The sequence below is a fragment of the Lissotriton helveticus genome, chromosome 10 (genome assembly GCF_964261635.1).
Source record: "Lissotriton helveticus chromosome 10, aLisHel1.1, whole genome shotgun sequence".
Taxonomy (NCBI): Eukaryota; Metazoa; Chordata; class Amphibia; order Caudata; family Salamandridae; genus Lissotriton; species Lissotriton helveticus.
Window position 1 is genome coordinate 782,512,136 of NC_136071.1, and position 21,008 is coordinate 782,533,143.

General features: G+C 48.1%; 1 protein-coding gene across 8 annotated transcripts in view; it reads left to right on the top strand.

The window, feature by feature from the left end:
• Nucleotides 1-21,008, top strand: part of ARHGAP12 (Rho GTPase activating protein 12) — a 399,139-nt gene that overhangs the window by 336,543 nt on the left and 41,588 nt on the right. The gene's annotated exons all lie outside the window — the stretch shown is intronic.

Genomic DNA, 21,008 nt, shown 5'->3' on the forward strand with positions numbered 1-21,008 from the left:
CAAGCCATCAATTGCAAGCAGTGTGATCTCAGAATCAGGCTTATGTCCTGTCCCCTTCTCACCACCCCCTCATACTTAACAAGCAACATCTAAGCAGCATTGGTTCTCATTTTCGTTGTAAATGAACCTACAGTCTCCACTTGCATGAACGATAAAGATTTCTTCTGATAACATGCATTCTACATTGACCACTATATGGGCCACCCTTGTGTTTAAGTCTTAGTACTAATTTTAGGAAAGAGAAACATGTCTTCCTCTTTGCTTTAAACTCTTTTTTTCTGCAGCTATCTCCTAAGCCAAGCAACACCATCATCATTATGCTTAATGCGTTTTACCCTATTTCTTAGTAAGTGGACTGTTTTCAGCTACCTGAAGATCCTTGGTACCTGAACATTTGCATTGGTGGATTACAAACCTCTGTCTGTGAAACCTGTTTTTTTCCATCCTGCCCTCAACCCATTCCAACGTAGCTGACATAGCTCCAAACATCAGAACTCTAATAATTTTCAATATCTTTATTTTTGCCTTGATACTCCATAATTATTGCTGTGTAATTCTGGGATTATTTTGTATGTTTTTAAATGTTTTTTATCTCTTTATGGGACCTCTTGAGGACTTCTATCCTCCCAATCGCATTCGCCTGGAAACGACCTGCCCAGCCATTCTTAGAAAAAGGGTATTTTAGCCTTGCTCCGTTCCTGTTTGGCTGCCTCTATCATATCTGCTTTGGCGTATTATATAGCTCGGGAGTCCCAGTCATCCTCTTGCTCAAAAAAGGTCTTCCTTCTGAGAGATTATCCCCAGAGGTATAACCCTTGAGAATACCAGAAATACTCTCCATTGTTTCGTCTGAGAATGTGGTCGTGTAATGCAGTCTCTAAGTCGATGTTCAGAGTGCTTTATTTCATGTTAATTAGCATGATACAATTCGGTTTTTGCAGAGGTTTGGCGCAAATGAAATGCATGGACTCTTGTCTTTGGCGACCATCATCCTTTGTGTGCAGTAGGCTCCTTTCCAATGCATATCTCCTGCTACCACAACTCTGTTCCTCCTTCTTGCAGCTCCTCCACTAACGTGAAGGCTACCTTAATGGGATGAAGTGTTATACATCTCCGAGTATGGTTGATTATGGGGTTATGGTCTGATTTCATCTCAGTCTCCTCTCATTTCCTATTGAAACAAGATTAACCTTCTCCTGAGTATATTGTGTGTTTGGGGCTAGTGAGCAAAGCTGCCTTGATTATCTGGAAATTAACTTGATCTGGCGCCATATAATACCTATGCTAACACCAGTGCCATTTGAATTATGGGGAAGAGGAAGACCAAATTATGCTGCAGGGTTAACTGTTATGCATTAAAAAGGGCAAATTATGCAGCATATTTTGGCACATTTTGTCATAGTATTGCTTAATTTTTCTGACATTTTTACTCATGTTAACTCTGGGCAAATATTTCACCTCGTTAGTACTGGTTTACCAACATAAAGCAATAAGCAACTTAAAGATGACTAGTCAACTTTTGCACAGGGGTTTACACTGCACAGGTACACATCACCACATGTTTAGTAACTTTTGATCTGTTTGAGTACGAAACTATTTTTTTAAACATCTGTGGATTATGCAGCAGATGAAGGATTATGGCAAATGCAGCAACCCATAAGTATGCGGAAGTTGCGGTGGCCCCAGAATCACATCATTCCAGTGACCCTGGCTAATACTAAATGTTTGCATGTGTGTTGAGTGTCCTGGGTTCATAACAGATCTTGGGTATGGGTTAAGTTCAGTAAAGTGGATCAGGAGCTGCTTTGAGGTCCACCTATGCCGCCACAAGTCAGACAGAAAGCAGTAAGATGTGTAAACACATAGTTGTCCTGGTCAAATCCTGAAATACTCTAGCTGTAGTTCACTTCCTTTGTACATTTTAAACACCTTGATGCATTATGGCCTTGACTTTCCTTCTCTAGGGTTGGGCTAGGCTTTCCTCAAGAACGCAAATAGGATTGCGTTATGATATGCATTCCATTTCTTTCGTAATTGCATCACAGACTACCTCTGGACTGACAAAGATGCGCCCTGCAGCCTCTGTCTCCCCAGAGCATGTAAAGACTTCCTCTCAAAGCCTGCCTCGCCTTCAGCTGCAAAAAATACCTAGTCACTGGAGGGAGATGCATAAGATGCAGCACTAAGAGTTACTGGGAAAAAGCCTGCCCCAGAGTCTGGTATTGAGCCTAACGTCCAGCTGAAAAAGACCTAAACTTTCAGGTTTCATACCTCCAGCCAGTATGCCCAGGAATCTAAAGTTTGGTTCGAAGTCGAGCAAAGCCGGCCGCACTTCCAGTAAACCCAAACCCGCTCTGTCGCCCCCTCTGTGCCTAGGAACTAAAACCTCACTTGGTGCCGAAGCTATCACCTGTTCAGCCCCAAGCTGTTGACAAACGCCACTCTGAGCCACCATCATCAGACACAGAATTTGGTGCCAAAGTCCCCTCTAGCACCATGGTGAGACACTTCAAAATGGTCTATTTTACAACTGCTGCAGATGTCCAGGAGGAAAAACAGAAGAAACTGTTTATTCACCAGGACACCTGCAACATACGGGCAAGACCTCAGGCTCCAGAGCCCATCCACCTTCGCTAACAGAGATGCCATGTATTTGAGAAAGAACCTTTGTCCTCTTCTCTTACATCATCAATCCCCAAAAGTGGTTAACATGCAGCTATCAGCCCTACACCCTCTATGCCGCTATCCATCACACCACCACCTCCTTTTCCTCCACACTCCCCTCCACCAGACAGTCCAATAGTCCTTGCTACCCAAGGGACCTCTATGAGGAGCCCTTGAGGCCTCAGGAGAGAGATGATGCCTGAGGCAGTTTATATAGTGAACCCAAAGAATGACCCTGATTTCGAGCCATATCCTGCCAAGGCATCGGATGAGAATACTGTGTATCTTGCAATAATACAGTGGACTGCTCAACATCATAATGTCCAGTTCCATACTATGTAGGATAAGGGCTAATTCCTTGTGGAAACATTTTTCAAACTAGAGCGGACCGTTTGCTATCTTCCCATGCTAAAGGGCATATTAAAGTTTGCCAGTAACACTTTCAAGGATCTAGTTAAGGCCAGGGTGGTGACTCACTGGATAGAACAGAAATATAGGTCTGCCTCAGAATGTCCAGCTTATATTCGTAGACACACTCTCCGGATTCCCTGGTAGTGCACCTGGCCCGGAAGAGATTCTGTACTTCCACAGGGATACTCCTTCCCCTGATGATGAGTTCATAAAGCTTGGCATTGCAGGGAAGCAGGTGGCACTTGAGGCAGCCACACATTAGCGATTTGCCAAGGTGGTGCGCCTGCTCTTCAGGTACGATCACTATCTCTGGGAAGAGAAGGTGTTGGGGCTTCTAAAGCACCTGCTCGTGGGTCACCTCAAAAGAGGACAAGAGCTAGTCGCTGAGGGCAAAATGATTAACAATACTAATATTTAAAGTTTCCTCAATGCAGAAAACACAGCAGATAGAGGGATCAACACTAGAATCCCTCTTCGTAGGCACTCCTCCCTTAGGCTGTCAGAGTTTAAGGCTGAGGTGCAACAAGATCTCTTGAATGTGCCTTTTAAAGACAAGCATCTCTTAAGCCCTCATGTCGACCAGATGGTTGATAAAATCAGAAAAGTTGCAGACATAGCAGAGTCTATGGGTGGCCTACAATCGCCGTCCCAAGCTTGCTTTTCGAAAGCAGCATACCAGGGACGGAAACAAGTAAGGGGGCTCGGGCAAAGACCCACTATCAGCAGTACCAGTTGGCGTTCCAGTACACCCAAAAGTCCAAATGCTTTTACTGGGGCACATACAGAGGGAATGAGCAGGGAAAATATAGAGGTAGTGCTGCAATGGGCTCCTCTACTACAAAACAGTGACTCTTCTTCCCTTGCCCTCCAATCCCACTACACCTGCCAGGGGAAGTCACTTCCTGTTAAAGCATTATATCAGAACAGTTGGTGCTCTCCATTGTGAGGGAAGGGTACTGCCTCAAATTTCACCCTATGCCCCCCCCCCCAATCTCAACAGCCCAATCTCCCATCACATACTGAGTCTAGACCATCTTCTGGAGGAAGAGGTATAGGTGCTCTGGGCATGAGGGCACCACAGAATCAGTATCAGTACACCAATGCGAGGCAGGGGTGTACTCCCTTTATTTTCTCATTCCGAAAAAGGATGGTTCACTCTGACAGATCCTCAACCTCCAGCCATTGAAGAGGTTCATGTCTTTCAAAAAGTTTCACATGATCATTTTACAAGATGTCATCCTGCTTCTCCGCCAAAGGGTCTTCATGTAGGTGCTGGATCTGAAAGACCTGTGTCTTCACATCCCTGTACACCTACCTTTGCGGCAAATGGAAAACACTATCAATTCAAGGTGTTACCTTTCAGAGTTACTTCTGCTCCATGGATGTTTACAAAGTGTCTGGTGATAGCAGCAGTCCATCTCTGCAGGAATGTCATTTAGGTTTCCATATTCAGACAACTAGCTGATAAAGAGCAGCCTCAATACCTAGCATTCACTCAGCTAGCAGTATTTCTCTTCTCAGCCTAGGTTTCACCATCAGTTAACCACATCAGTGCTAAGGCAATTCATCCTTGGTGCTGATCTTTTTTGAATCCCATTGTTCATGACGAGCTGAGCTCGTCATGAGCACAGGAGCAGTGTACTGCATGACGAGCTGAGCTCGTCATGAGCATGGAAGGGGTTAATAAAGATTGCATCTTCAACTCCAACAAATTCAGCCTTTCCTCTGTTCCATTCTAAATGCAGAAACTGGAAAAGCATATCTCAACCAACAGAGGGTGATGGCATTCCAATAGCTGCTGTTTCTTTTTTAGGCACCCAGTCCCATCACTGTTTGCACTGTAATGAAACTGTTGGGAATAATGGGTTTTGTCATAGCAATTGTACCACACTCCAGTTTACACATGCACTTACTACCAGAGTGCGTCTCTTGACAGTGGGCACACGTGGAAGGGCTTTAGGAGGATCTAGTGTTGGTAACAACCATGGCCAAGTATTGTCCCCTTCAGTGAAACAGCAACAACCTGTTACTCAGCAGTCCCTGCTTAGGCCTCCTTCTGCAGGTGACCATCACCACCGATGCCTCTGGCGGGGGCTCACATACACCACGTGACAATTCAAAATACCTGAACCCCTCTGCACAAGGGCTCTATCATCAACTACCAGGAGCACTTAGCCATCAGACCAGCCTCAGAGTCTTTCTCCCACTTCTAAGAGGGAAAATGATACTCCTAAAAACAGACTACCTGACCTTTGTTATACATCCAGAAGCAGACAGGGACCCACTTCCATCTGCTTTTTCGCACAAGAGATCTGGCATTGGACAGCCAATCACAACAATCCCCTGTTAGCAGTGCATCTCCAGGGAGTGGATAGCGACAGAGAAGATCTGCTCAGCAGGGCCCATCAAGAAGTTATCGAATAGGAAGTCAAACCACAAGTCTTCCACAGATACTTCCAACACGAGTTACTCCAAACATTAGAACCGTGTGCCACTTCCAAAAGTGCAACATACTAAAGCTTGGTCGTCCAATATCTGCACCCACTGTCCATTGTCAATATACAGTGGATGAAATGGTCAAGAATATTTGCCTATGCTTTTCCTCCTTTTCACCTCCTCCCATATGTGGTAAGGAATAGAAGACGTGCATATGAACCTCATCCTAGTAGTGCTAACCTGGCATGATAGCCCTGGTACTCAGTGCTCCTAAAGATGTCAATCAGTCCCCACGAAGCTCCCAATCAGGCCGGACCTTCTCACCCAGCGTCAAGGTTAGTTCGTATATCCACATCCCAAACATCCCAAGCTCGCAATCTGATACCTGGGTTAACCTCCCAGAGTAATGTATGACTATTTACCTGAGGCCAGAAAATCCCTACTCTTGCCTGCTATACAGCTAAGTTGAAAAGATTCATGCACGGCTGTATTTCTAAACAATTAGATATGTTTACTATCCCTATGCAGGATCTTGTTGCCTGCCTTCTACTCCTCTAGAAGGCAGGTCTCGCTTAGGTTTCCATACACTTGCACTTGACACACGAAAGTGCAGCGGGCGCGCCAAAGGCAAGCCTGTCTATGCCCGTCCACGCCTAGACCGCGCCCAGCGCCAGAACCCCTGGTCCCCGCCGGACCCAGACCAACCGACTAAGATACGACGCTGCCGCCCTCACCGCACTCAACTCCGGACGACCGCCCGCCTGCTACCAAGCCACCCCCAGGCGCACCCACGGACCCTTCACCTTCCAAGCCTGCAAATTTACCTGCCTCCATAACCGCTCCACGCCCGCCAAACCCAGCACCAACAAGTGCATCCTCCTCAACACCCGCTCCGTACACAAGCACGCCATCGACCTCTGGGACCTCCTCGACACAACAGCACCTGACGTCGCCTTCCTCACCGAAACCTGGATGAACGCCTCCTCAGCCCCCGACATCGCCATCCCAGACGGCTACAAAATCACCAGGAGGGACCGCATCAACAAAACCGGAGGAGGAATCGCCATCATCTACAAGAACACCATCAGCGTCACAACCAACACCGAAGACACCATGTCCACCACCGAACACCTACACTTCCAGATCCACACCGACCCCCAGACCACCCTCAGAGGAACTCTCATCTACAGACCCCCGGGCCCGCGCGCACAATTCAGAGAAACCGTCGCCGACCTCATCAGCCCGCACGCCCTAACTTCACCAGACTACATCCTCCTGGGTGACCTGAACTTTCACCTAGAAAACAAAAACGACAACACCACCGCCACACTGCTCGACAACCTCACCAGTCTCGGACTCAAGCAACTAGTGGATTCCCCCACTCACCTCGCCGGCCACACCCTCGACACCATCTTCTCAGCCAGCAATCTCATTGCTTTCAACCACGCCACAGGACTGCACTGGACCGACCACAGCTGCGTACACTTCACATTCAAAAGGACCACATCTCACCACCACACGCTTCGGAGTCTCCACAGATGCTGGAGCAAAGTCACCACGGACCAGCTTACCGCATCGCTGGGCCAGAACCCACCCGCCGACACCAACACACCTGACGCCAACACCGCAGCACTCAACCTCGCACACTGGATCACAAACTGCGCCGACGTCCTCGCTCCACTAAAAACACCCACAGCAAGACCACCGCCAGAAAACCCTCATGGTTCACAGACGCCCTCAAAGTCGCAAAGAAATCCTGCCGCACCCTCAAAGACCTGGCGCAAAGAACGGACAACGGAGAACAGGACAGCCCTCAAAACCGCCACCCGCGAATACCACCAGCAGATCCAGAATACCAAGAGGACATCGCTCAAGGAACGACTAGACAACAACACCCACAACAGCAAGGAACTCTTCAGCATCATCAAAGAGTTTTTGAACCCTGACGCCAGCAGCAATGACATCACCCCTTCGCAAGACCTCTGCAACTCCCTCGCCACGTTCTTCCATCGCAAGATCACAGACATACACGACAGCTTTGGACCCCAACCGCCACCCCCGCATAATAGCCCAACGACCCCCACCACCACCATCAACTCCTGGACCCCCATCAGCAGTGAAGACACCATCCACATCATGAACACCATCCACTCCGGCTCCCCCGCAGACCCGGGCCCCATCACATCTTCAACAAGGCCGACACAGTCATCGCACCCCACCTACGGAACGTCATTAACAGCTCCTTCACATCAGCCACCTTCCCGAAGAGCTGGAAGCACGCTGAGATCAACGCACTACTGAAAAAACCCACCGCAGACCCCAGGGACCTCAAGAACTTCCGGCCCATCTCGCTCCTCCCCTTCCCAGCCAAAGTCATCGAGAAGATCGTCAACAAACAGCTGACCGCCTTCCTTGAGGACAACAACTTGCTCGACCCCTCTCAGTCCGGATTTCGAGCAAATCACAGCACCGAGACCGCCCTCATCGCAGCCACTGACGACATCAGAACCTTGATGGACAACGAAGAAACAGCCGCCCTCATCCTCCTGGACCTCTCCACAGCCTTTGACACCGTATGCCACCGCACCCTAGCACACCGCCTCTACAACACGGGCATCCAGGGGAAGGTTCTGGAATGGATCACCTCGTTCCTCACCGGCAGAACCCAGAGAGTCCCCCCCCCCCCCCCCCCCCCCTTCCGATCCTCGGCAAACTAAATCCTCTGCGGCGTAACCCAAGGATCCTCTCTCAGCCCAACACTCTTCAACATCTACATGAGCCCCCTCGCCACCATTACACGAAAATACAACATCAACATCATCTCCTACGCCGACGACACCCAGCTGATACTCTCCCTCACCAAGGACCCAGCCACCGCCAAATCGAACTTCCAGGAAGGAATGAAAGAGGTATTTGACTGGATGAAGCACAGCCGTCTCAAGCTCAACTCAGACAAGACGGAGGTCCTCATCCTCGGACAAACCCCCTCAGCATGGGACGATTCCTGGTGGCCCTCGGCACTGGGCTCCGCACCGACACCCACAGACCACGCACGCAACCTGGGCTTCATCCTACACTCCATCCTGGACTCCTTGCTCACAATGACCAAACAAGTCAACGCCGTCTCTTCCTCATGCTTCAACACCCTGCGCATGCTCTGGAAGATTTTCCGATGGATCCCCACTGAAACCAGAAGAACGAACAGCCAACCAGGCCCTCGTCACCAGCCGACTGGACTACGGGAACGCCCTCTATGCTGGGACAACCACCAAACTCCAGAACCGTCGCAAGTGCATACAGAACGCCTCCGCACGACGCATCCTCAACATCCCCCAACACAGCCACATCTCATCCTACCTGAGAAATCTCCACTGGCTCCCCGTCAGCAAGAGAATCACGTTCAGACTGCTCACCCACGCTCACAAAGCACTCCACAATCTGGGCCCGGAATACCTCAACATTCGACTCACGTTTTACAGCTCCGCTCAGCCAACCTCGCCCTCGCCACCATCCCACGGATCCGCAGAGCCACCACCGGAGAAAGGTCGTTCTCCTACCTGGCAGCAAAGACCTGGAACTCCCTCCCCACCCACCTACGACTGATTCAGGACCACCTCAGCTTCAGGAAGCACCTCAAGACCTGGCTCTTCGAGCAGTAGCAGCTCACCCCCACCCCCCAGCGCCTTGAGACCCTAACGGGTGAGTAGCGCGCTCCACAAATATCTGATTGATTGACTGCCGTTGCAGTGTACCTTCAACAGACAGCATTATCTATTTTTAGGGTTCCTGTAAGAAATTTGAAGGAATTGCCCTCTTTAGCCCCTCCATGAAAGACAACTCCTGCACCTCTCTGATACGTTTTGGCACTCGTGTGACTTATAATTCTTATCTTGAAAAGTGGCCTTCCTAGGAGCAGTCACCTCCCTCAAAAGTATTGTTGAGTTCCAAGCTCTTACAATACGGGAACCATTCTTTCAGGTTCATTAAGGAAACTATATTTCTTTGTACCAACCCTAAATTTCTTCCTAAGTTTGTATAATTGTTCCACGTGATCCAAACTATTGAGCTACCCTTCTTTTTCCCCACAACCAGAGTCTATAGAGGGAAGGGCACTTCATTCTCTAGGTGTTAAGAGGGCACTCGTGTATTGCTTTGATGGAACTAAACAATTAAAAAAGTTCAGGCAACTTTTCCTAGCCTTCGCCAAACCCGACAGGGGTATGCCATCTCTAACGCTGGTATTGCCAGGTGGATAGTTAAATGTATCCAGACCTACTATGCAAAAACCAAACAAACTCTCCCTGTGACTCCAAAAGCACACAATACACGTAAAAAAGCCACATTTGATTTTTTAGGTAACCTCTTTCTCAAGGCTATCTGCAAGGCTGGTACTTAGACAACGCTACACACCTTTACCAAGCACTACTGTGTAGACGTTTTAGCATGCCAACAAACCTTAGTTGGACAAGCTGTACTAAGAACATTATTTTAAACACTTGCATCACCTGCTAGTCAGATTCTGCTTTTGAGAGCAACTTCTTTATAGTCTTAGCATGTGTATCAGTTACCAAACATGCTACGAACTGAAAATGTTACTTGCCCTCTAACCATCTTGTTCGTAGCGTGTAGTGCTGCTGATTCACATTCACCCACCCTTCTCCCCGGAAGATAGCAATTATTACTGTCTTCGATGTACTGTTTTTTATTTATTCACTTTATTGTACATAGCATGCTCAGTCTTCAAAACTACACTTTACACACACACTACTCATCCACTTAATGGAAAACAATCTGAGGTGGAGCCCTTGTTCTGGTGCATTCTGAACTCAGGGAGACGTCAACAGTTCTTGTGACTCAAACATCTTCAGAATCGAATAAGTTGCAAACATCCAGGGCCTACACCCAACACTAGATGGCCGGAGTACTCCGTTTGTGAATCTGCCTCATTACAAGCTACGAACAGAAGGCTATGGATAAGTAAAATGTGATATATAGATCACCTGCTGTCGGTCGCCAGTAGGTATAGTTAGGACTATGCTTTCATAGGATAAGCTTTTTAAAACTCTGCTTTATCTTTTGCGCTGTTTGATGAATCTTAACAAACATTTGCCCCAAAGTGCCCTGGTGATTCTTGTTCTGCATGGAAAGTTTCGAGGTGATCTGCCAAGCAGGGGCCAAAAAAATGGGGCAGAGGTTAAAAAAAAAAAAAAGTGTTTCTCATGTTAATTCCCATAGGAGTGTTGAACCGGTCTACAGCCGAACTGCTCGGCGGAATTGCACTGAATTTGGCCGAAAGGTTGCTTTTGGTTCGCAGTTTACGCGTTCAGTCATTTGGTGTGAATCTGTTCAGTAGTTTCTGGAAAATGTAAGTAAATTAAAATTTGTATATGTACAATCAAGGCTAATTTGCGATGATTTTACGATTAATCGCAAATGGGCACGCCAAAGGGAGTGACCCGTGACCCTGTTTTCAGGGTAGGATGCTCCCCACGCCGCACAGCACCACCTGTGTGTTCGTGTCTCAGCCTGCTGCAAGTTCGCAGCTGCTGTCACCCTCATTATTGTGCCTCCTGTATTTTATCTGCTTCTCTATTACTTTTTTCCCTCTGTTATCTGCTACAAGACCACCAGCAGGGACCGCAGAAACTGAACTGGAGTAGGAATTGCCATCGTCCACAGGAACACTATGAGTCTCGACTAGCACCGACGACACCCTCAGCACTGCCGAACACCTACACTTCCAGATCCACACCAATCCCAACACCACCCTCTGAGGAACCCTCACCTGCAGACACCCCGGCCACAGTTCAGCGACTCCATCGCAGACTTTGTCAGTACTCACACCCTCGCCTCCACAGACTACATCCTCTTCAAGGACCTGAACTTCCACCTCGAACAACGACACCAACTCCACCACCTTGATTGACAACCTCGCCAACCTCGGACTCAGACAGCTCATCACAACACCCACCCACTCTGCCGGCCACACGCTCGACCCCATCTTCTCCGCTAGCACCCATGTCTCCTTCAGCCACACCACTGAACACCATTGGACCGACCATCACTGCATCTACTTCACCTTCCGGAAACCCACCAGACACCACCGCACCCAACAGATCCCTCGCCGCCGCTGGAGCAAAGTCACCGAAGACCAGCTAACTACCACCCTCGCCCGGAGGCCCACCCGCCGACCCCGACACCGCCGGGAACAGACACCAGACAGTTACGCAGCTCACAAGACCACCACCCGCAGACACCATCACCTAATCAGATCCGCCAAAAGGGTCTCCTTCAAAGACCGCCTAGACAATAACGCACACAACAGCAAAGAGCTCTTCAACATCGTGAAGGATCTCTCCAACCCCAGCTCCAGCACCAATGACATCCCACCCTCACAAGACCTATGCGACGGCCTTTCCACCTTCTTCCATCGCAAGATCGCAGACATCCACGGAAGCTTCAACGTCACAACCGCCCCAACAGCCACTGAGACCTCCGCCCCCATGTCCTCCATCCTCACCGACCCCTTGCTCTCCTGGACCGACACAAAACTACGACAACACCATCAAATTCATGAACACCATCCACTCCAGCTCTCCATCAGACCCCTGCCCACATCACATCTTCAACAAAGCCAGCACCACCATCGAACCCCACCTCCGGAAAGCCATCAACATCACCTTCGAGACCACGACCTTCCCGGAGAGCTGGAAGGACGCCGAGATCAACGCCTGACTTAAAAAAAAACAAAGCTGACCCTAAGGACCTCAAGAACCTCCGACCCATCTCCCTGCTCCCGTTCCCGGAGAAGACCGTTAACAGACAACTGACCCGCTACCTAGAGGTGAACAGTATCCTGGAACCGTCCCAGTCTGGGTTCCGCAGCAACCACAGGCCCGAAACTGCCCTCATCGCCGCCACCTATGACATCGGGGCCCTGCTGGATAACGGCGAAACCGCGGCCCCATATCCTCCTGGACCAGTCGGCCGCCTTCGACACTGTCTGCCACCGCACCCTACACACACGCCTCCACAACGCTGGAATCCAAGACAAGGCTCTGGACTGGACCACCTCCTTCCTCTCCGGCAGAACCCAGAGCATCCGCCTCCCCCTTCCACACCGAAGCCACCAAGATCTGCGGCGTACCCCAGGGCTCATCCCTCAGCCCGACACTGTTCAACATCTACATGGCACCTCTCGCCCACGTTGCCAGACTACACGACCTCAAAATCATCTCCTGCACCGATGACACCCAGCTAATCCTCTCCCTCACCGAGGATCCCCTCACTGCCAAAACCAACCTCCACGAAGGAATGAAAGCTGTCACTGAGTGGATGAAGGACAGTCGTCTGAAACTGAACTCGGAAAAGACGGTGGTCCTCATCCTCGTTCTGGGACGACCCCTGATGACCGACTGCACTGGGAGCAGCATTGGCACCCACCAACCACGCACGCAACCTGGGGTTCATCCTCGACTCCATCCTCTCCATGACAAAGCAGCTCAACGCCATCTCGTCCTCCTGCTTAAACACCCTTCGCATGCTCTGCAAGATCTACAGGTGGATCCCCACCGAAACAAGAACGGTCACCCAGGCCCTCGTCAGCAGCAGGTTGGACTACGGAAACGCCCTCTACGCAGGAGCCTCGGCCAAGCTCCTGAAACGACTACAACGCATTTAGAACGCCTCCGCACGCCTGATCCTCGACTCCCCCGCCGCAGTCACATCACACCATACCTGAGAGACTTGCACTGGCTTCCCGTCAACAAGAGGATCACCTTCAAGATCCTCACCCACGCACACAAGGCACTCCACAACACCGGACCAGCATTCCTCAACAGACGACTCGCCTTCTACACCCCCAGCAGACAGCTCTTCTCCGATGACCTCGCCACCGTCCCCCGCATCCGAAGAGCGACCTTCGGTGGCAGATCGGTCTCTCAACTCGCCGCCAAGACCTGGAACACTCTCCCCACCCTCCTACGGCAGACCCAGGACCTGCTAAGCATCAGAAGACTACTGAAGACCTGGCTATTCGAGCAGTAGCAGCCCCCCCGCCCCCCCCCCCGTGCGCCTTGAGACCCTCACGGGTGAGTAGCACACTTTACAAATGTCTTAATTGATTGATTGCAGTGATTGGCTGGCTACAACCTGAGCAGATAGTCACGGCCTCCATTTTAGTTCATCGGAACAGGCCCTGGGGCTCAAGCAACATGACAGAAAGTAGTTTAAGGGGTCAGGTTGGATGTGATGCGAACCCATGGCTTTAATATTGGGCTGTTTGAGGACCCTTCGTGTGTATAATAGTTCGTGAACGTTTTTTATCCCCGTATCCGATTTTCGTGAATTCTTGCGACCAGCAGCACAGCCCCCTGTGTAACGTCACAACCAATTTGTGGATATTGCTGAGAAAAAAACGTTTATAGACCAATTCAGACACTAATGCATTCACTCAGACACATTCAGAGACTCATGCAGCCACTCCCAGACTCACTCAGAGCTACCCAGACTCACTCACTGACCCACTCAGTTACGCACCCACTGACAGACCCACTCAGACACTCATGTCGCCCCCACTCATAGTCCCATACACTCACTGACTCACACCCAATCCCAGACCCACTCACTCATGCACCCAGACACCCTCTCAAATTGTCTTACAGACACTCAGGCACCCACTCTGATTCACGCACCCACTCTGATTCACGCACCCACTCTGATTCACGCACCCACTCTGATTCACGCACCCACTCTGATTCACGCACCCACTCTGATTCACGCACCCACTCTGATTCACGCACCCACTCTGATTCACGCACCCACTCTGATTCACGCACCCACTCTGATTCACGCACCCACTCTGATTCACGCACCCACTCTGATTCACGCACCCACTCTGATTCACGCACCCACTCTGATTCACGCACCCACTCTGATTCACGCACCCACTCTGATTCACACACCCACTCTGATTCACACACCCACTCTGATTCACACACCCACTCTGATTCACACACCCACTCTGATTCACACACCCACTCTGATTCACACACCCACTCTGATTCACACACCCACTCTGATTCACACACCCACTCTGATTCACACACCCACTCTGATTCACACACCCACTCTGATTCACACACCCACTCTGATTCACACACCCACTCTGATTCACACACCCACTCTGATTCACACACCCACTCTGATTCACACACCCACTCTGATTCACACACCCACTCCGATTCAGACTCTCACAGCCACTCATAGACCCACTCACTCATGCACCCACGGACAGACACTCATGCACCCACGGACAGACACTCATGCACCCACGGACAGACACTCATGCACCCACGGACAGACACTCATGCACCCACGGACAGACACTCATGCACCCACCGACAGACACTCATGCACCCACCGACAGACACTCATGCACCCACGGACAGACACTCATGCACCCACGGACAGACACTCATGCACCCACGGACAGACACTCATGCACCCACGGACAGACACTCATGCACCCACGGACAGACACTCATGCACCCACGGACAGACACTCATGCACCCACGGACAGACACTCATGCACCCACGGACAGACACTCATGCACCCACGGACAGACACTCATGCACCCACGGACAGACACTCATGCACCCACGGACAGACACTCATGCACCCACGGACAGACACTCATGCACCCACGGACAGACACTCATGCACCCACGGACAGACACTCATGCACCCACGGACAGACACTCATGCACCCACGGACAGACACTCATGCACCCACGGACAGACACTCATGCACCCACGGACAGACACTCATGCACCCACGGACAGACACTCATGCACCCACGGACAGACACTCATGCACCCACGGACAGACACTCATGCACCCACGGACAGACACTCATGCACCCACGGACAGACACTCATGCACCCACGGACAGACACTCATGCACCCACGGACAGACACTCATGCACCCACGGACAGACACTCATGCACCCACGGACAGACACTCATGCACCCACCGACAGACAGTCATGCACCCACCGACAGACAGTCATGCACCCACCGACAGACAGTCATGCACCCACCGACACACACTCATGCACCCACTCATAGACATGCATTCATACTCCTACACCCACCCAGACACTCCTACATTGACTCAGACACAGGCAGACTTTCATGCTCCCACTCACAGACCCAGTCAGACTAATGCACCCAGTTACAGACCTACTCAGTCATGCATCCACTCATAGACCCAATCAGGTACTCACTCACGCACCCACTCCGACACTCACGCACTCACACACCTACTGAGACACTCCTGCACTCATACACTGATTTTCAAAGGTTACAGTTAGGAAATATAATTTTTTAAAAATCATAGAAATTCACTTGAAAAAAACAAAGGTGACCGGGATATTATATTTGGAAAACATTAGTAAAACATAGAAATTCCCTAAAAAAAAAAAATACAAAGGTTACAAGGACATTATAGTTGGCAAATAACATTTTTTAAAAAAAATCTTAGGAATAAACTGAAAAACCCAAAGGTTACAGGGACGTTCTAGTTGAGAGAAGATTTCACTCCTACAAAACCAGTAAAAGTTAAGCAGGTATAGTTACACCCACACAGCTACTCACACACCCCCTCATACAGCCACTCATACACCTATACAGCCAACTCATACTCCTATACAGCCACCCACACACCCACGACACAGCCACTCACATAGTGAGTTAGAAGTAGGATCACTCATTAGTAGTACACCTAGTATACTAATTTAACTTTTGTAGTAGCTTAGTGTATGTGTTTAACAATCATAAACTGATGTCATTAGTGAGGTAATCAGTGATGTCATCAGTGATGTCACTGACCATGTCATGCGTGATGTAATATGTGAGATCATAAGCAGGTGCATTGCAGGGGCATTAGTTATAGTTATCTCAGGTAACTATAACTAATGAATTTTTGTACAAGTGAAATTTGAGCCTAACTATAATGTCCCTGTTACCTATGTTTTTTTCAGTGAATGTGTGTGTGTATAGATGTGTGTATATACATATATGTATATATGCTTGAATACCCGTTGCGTCAGTCCCCCCCCCAAAGGAGACTTCTGGGTACAGGCCCAGAATTATGGTGCTATTATTTTATTATTCACATATCAGTCATGACGCGTTTCGGCCAAACCTTGCCTTGATCACAAGACATTCTGCAAGATTTACACCAGTTATAAAGTGACACCGTTTTTGCTACTTTCATAAATATAGAAAAAAGGTTTTCAAACCAAAAACAACAAGGGTCATGTGTTAGCTGTAAACATGGTGTTGCAATATCTCAACAAATTAGTCACAATTCTATTCTTTTTTTTTTCCACATAAGACCTTGTTGTCAAGTTATAAAACATATATAGGGTGTATATGTAATTACTAAACAGCCAACACCTATATTGGAAGAGGTTGGTGGGGCATTCTTGTTAAAAACAAATCTCCTTAATGGTGAAAATCATAGCAGCACCAAATAATAAGTCCCTAATGTGCAGAATTACCCATTTGCGCAATATAGGCATAATTATTTCATTCAATGCAGTCTATCACCCTAATTACTTTAGGTTTTTAAGCCCAGTAATACACTTGTGCAAAAACTGCAGTATAAAGTGCATAATGCCTGTAGTGCACTTCAATTGGGTGCCATTTATTAATTAATTGTTAGTAATCATATCATAAGTGTTGCCTTGTTGTGTCTTATAAACTAATTAGATCTTCTCTGGCAGCCCAATCCGTTGATGAACTCCATGCTTGTGACCTATGTCTTGCCTCAGTTACAGCCAAACTTAAATCCTCTAAAGTGACTAAATGCTTAAGTAGTGTCAACTAAAGAATCTTAAAAATAAAGTAAAATAAATGAAAATACTACTGCTGTCTCCGATTAATTTTCTTAAAACCCCATGATTTTTCACTTCAAACACCAGAGGTTTATTACAAGTATCCTATTTTAGAGGAGAACCCCATAGAGAAACAGGACTAGCATAATGATTAGGGATGCATCTTTGAGTAAAGATATTGAGAAAGAGTTATAAACCAACTGCTGCAGGTACGTGTACAGATCTTCGCTGGTATTGAGCTCATTAGGATTTTTTTGTGACTCCAATCTTCATAGTATTACTTCTCGATTGCCTCGTCCTCTTAATTTAGGTACTGTGTCATTTACAAAATATTTAAGGTGACTAAGATTGTTGTAATGTGTCTCCTTAAAATGTTTTCATAAAAAATACACCCAGGTCTAGTCCACTCTTGAGATTAGAAATAAGAAATAAAGTGAACAAAGAGAGAGTGCCTCACGGTAACACCACCCGAGGGAGTTCCTGACAGACAATTGCCAGTTTACCCACTTATCATCGGCCACTCTCTCTTTATGTGAGTAAAGAATGAAAAGAAATTACAAATAGTGATTCCCTGACTAAGAGAATGTGGTGCCCAAATAAAAAACCTCTAAGTTCCCTCATATGAAGTGAAAGTGAAACTAAAGTGCGTGTGCACCTAGAACCCCTGTGATAGCCAACGACGATCGGCCACCACTGTTAAAAAGGGGAGACACTTGCCAGAAAAACTGCTTTATTCTGATGCTGCAAGATATCCCAGTTAAAAATGGTTCGTAGTCTACCATATATATTTACTCTATGCCGACATGTTTCATTGCCATACATTTCAGCAACTTCATCAGGGCGAGATTGGGGTTCTGTTTTCAGTCTTTACTTTGGTAAGTTCACAGGACCTGTAGTGATATTTAAAAACAAACACAGCGGAAAAAAAAGGTTAGTCCCCAGCATAGGACTTGCTAGAGCCACAACCCTCTGGACAATCAACATGTAAGAGACACACATGGTAGAGAAAGTCCACTATTACCTAATGGCTGCCAGCTACTGCATACCTGCAACCATATAGCACATAAGACACTGTGTCGTAAGATCACGTGTCTCCTGGTGGCGCAGTTAGAATCTGGCCCCCTGCAGCTTTTGCCAGGGATGGTCTCCTTGATTTATTTTCTGTGTGAGCCAGTATAGGACGGTGCCCATTGATTTCTTCTTTTTACTTCTCACCTCCAATTGGCTTCTAGTTTTCTTTTCTTGCATTCTTACCCTGTCGAGGACAGGTTGTTGTCGCCATTTTTTTGGGGGGGCGTGTCTTATTTTTTGGCCCTGTTTGGTTTACACACTGGTGGCTGCCCTGTGTTCTTTTGCTTTTTACCCAAGTTCTGATAGGGGTATTTTCATGGTATTGTGCGTGCGGACTGTTGCCGTGTTTCCTGTCCTCCAGGGTACTTTGTCTGTATGCCTTACAGGTATTCCTCCATATGTTTAACACAATAGTAACACGATAGTAGACTAGATGGTCCATTGAGGTTCTTCTGGCCTGTCCCCTCCCCCTACATTTGTTGAATGTTTCTCCATACTAGCTAGGGATTCTTTCCTTCCACTCTATTTGGTGCACTTCTTTCCTAGCATACGCAAGGGAAGGAGCATGGTTCTTGGCCCAGGGTGCATTGTCTGGTCCTGACCTAGGTGGTGTTTCTTCTTTTCTCTCTTAACCCCTTGCCTGCGGGGCTGATTCCCCGCTGTGCTGGGGGGAGGGGGGCGCACAGCGCTCCCGTGCTCGTGACGAGCTGAGCTCGTCATGAGCCATGGTGGCCGTGTGCTCATGACGAACTAAGCTCGTCACGGCCACACCCGTTTCTACGGAACGTCCAGCACAGCGGGGGTATTAGCCCCGCGTGCGAGCGCTGTGACCGTTATGACGAGCTCCGCTCGTCATGAGCACATGGCCACCGTGACTCATGATGAGCTGAGCACGTCATGAGCATGGTAGGGGTTAAGGTATTAGCACTTTTTGTGCTAGTTCTTGCTATGCACAGGCAATATGGGCTCTTGCCCTTTCTCTTTTTTCTCTTAGGTTCCTTATGGGCATACCTTGTCTGTATCATGGCATGGGTGGCCTACTCTGCCGACCCTTTCTTTTTTATGCCTCTGCATGGCCTGTTTTAATCTGCTTCTGGCTTGCGTGCAGCTGCTGTTGCATTTTACTTTTGAACAATGTTTTTTTGCGCTTGTTAGAGACATTTCCATAACGCCTCTGATGTCAACCCCGACATTTCGTTACTGGCTTAGCTGTTCTTCAGATATGCCGTATACCCCTTTTTGGGGGTTTATGGCTATTTTTCATCTTCTGTGTCTTCTCGGACTTGGGTTCCTTGACCTTTTACTCTGGGTTGGTTCGTACGGATGTTGGTGATCCCTTGGGATTCTAATCCGGGGAGTCTCCTTCACTCCTTGTGAGGGTAAATACTGTTCAAACCCCCTGGGGGTTTGTTCTCTCTTGTGCTAATCAGCATGCCAAATACGATTTTGGGAAACTTCAGTATCCTCACTCATGATGTTACATGGTTTGTTGGCCGGGCACAGGTTGTCCCTTGCAAGCAACTTTCCCTTTTGCTTCTGGTCTCCAGGCTTGTTTGGCTGTAGGCACTGCTACTCCATCTGTTACTTCAGTTCATTACACTGGTTCTTTGGTTTGGATCTTCACTTGTGGCGCTGGTTTTTCCATACTATTTTCTCCGTTTTTGTCCGCTGCTTCAGCCAGGTCCCTTCTCGGTCTGCTATTCTTTCTTTTAAGATGGAGATTAGTTATCTGACAATGCCTCTCCTGTGTTGGCCTTGTTCAACTCAACCCTTTTTTACAGTCCTCCATCATAGTCTTTATTTCTCCATTGTAGGGGGGTTGCTTTTCCCCTTCTGTTTCTTTTCAATTTCTCTCGACTGCTTGATTATAACCATTCAGTCGGTAGTGTTTGTTGTTTTCTGTCTGCTTACTTTGTTTTCTGGGGTGTGTGATTTCCACCCCGAACACCCCCTTCATTTTATACGGGGCCATGTGGAAATTTGCCAGCTCACCGTTGTCCCATCTTCAGCCAATGACGAAGTAGTGACCATTTATATGTGCTCTTTTTATGCACATTTTATTATACAGTATCAATTTCTGTATATGTTTGTGTATGTGTCTGTGTGTGTATGTCTACATATATGTATGGTATAGGTATGAATATATATATATATATATATATATATATATATATATATATATATATATATATTCATACCTATATATTTTAAACCTTTTATTAAATATCTCTATAGTAAGTCATGTTCTCCTACCTATCTTAGGGCAGAGTGTGTTTTTGCTTCATTTGCACTTTTCCACGTGCCCTGGAGAGACCTCCACATGTTTGTTGCCTTGCACTCTCTACACCACCCCCGCCCCTGAGGATTCTACGTTGGATAGTCCCAGAGAGGTTCATTCTCTCTGTGTTTCCTCTGCCCATGCCTGGTCTATGGCCAGAATTGCTGTTATTGCTCGCAATGCTTTTCTTAAATTATTGGTTGGTGCTCTTTGCATCACTTGCTTATTTGTCTAGGAGCTTTGAC